The sequence below is a fragment of the Leptonychotes weddellii genome, chromosome 1 (assembly GCF_054177405.1).
Source record: "Leptonychotes weddellii isolate Sample4059 chromosome 1, ASM5417740v2, whole genome shotgun sequence".
Lineage (NCBI taxonomy): Eukaryota > Metazoa > Chordata > Mammalia > Carnivora > Phocidae > Leptonychotes > Leptonychotes weddellii.
Window position 1 is genome coordinate 160,703,657 of NC_138369.1, and position 1,112 is coordinate 160,704,768.

Genomic DNA, 1,112 nt, shown 5'->3' on the forward strand with positions numbered 1-1,112 from the left:
AGAGAATCTCAAGCAGACTGCCTGCTGAGCGGGGATCGTGATCTCACAACCTTGAGATCATGACCTGTGCCAAAATCGAGAGTCGGATGCTTAACTGGCTGAGCCACCCAGGCGCCGCCCCAGCCAGACTACATTCTAAATAGATTATTTCATAGTTAGGTGGCTTTTGTGCATGAAAGTTATAATCATAATTATTGTTACTTTGTTTCTTAGTGAATGTATGAATCTTTTTTTTTATTTTATTATGTTATGTTAATCACCATACATTACAACATTAGGTTTTGATGTAGTGTTCCATGATTCATTGTTTGAGTATAACACCCAGTGCTCCATTCAATAGGTGCCCTCTTTAATACCTATCACCAGCCTAACCCATCCCCCACTCCCTCCCCTCTAGAACCCTCAGTTTGTTTCTCAGAGTCCATAGTCTCTCATGGTTCATCTCCCCCTCCAATTTCCCCCCTTCATTTTTCCCTTCCTACTATCTTCTTTTCTTAATATATACTGTATTATTTTTTTCAGAGGTACAGGTCTGTGATTCAACAGTCTCACACAATTCACAGTGCTCACCATAGCACATACCCTCCCCAATGTCTATCACCCAGCCACCCCATCCCTCTCACCCCCCACCACTCCAGCAACCCTCAGTTTATTTCCTGAGATTAAGAATTCCTCATTATCAGTGAGGTCATATGATACATGTCTTTCTCTGATTGACTTATTTCGCTCAGCATAATACCCTCCAGTTGTATGAATCTTATGAATTAATTCTGTACCAATCTACCAGCCATTAGATCATTTTTAAAATATAATTTCACTTTTATATGATTTATAATATCTGAGATTTTCTTACGAATTTCAATATCTGAAACATAGGACTTTCCCAGAATGGAGGTTTACTTTATATTTGCTTTTATATTAGTATCTGATCCATTGTGCTATATTCATTATTTGACCTCCTCTGTTCTTTTTTAACGCTTTTTTTATAATTAGAAGAGTCCTCTACACTCTGCTGGGAAATTGGGGCTTATCTGTGGAATTAGCTTTCTTCTAGGCACTAGGTTATTTCATCATTTTTGAACTAATTATTGGATTATTTTCTGCTCTTTTCT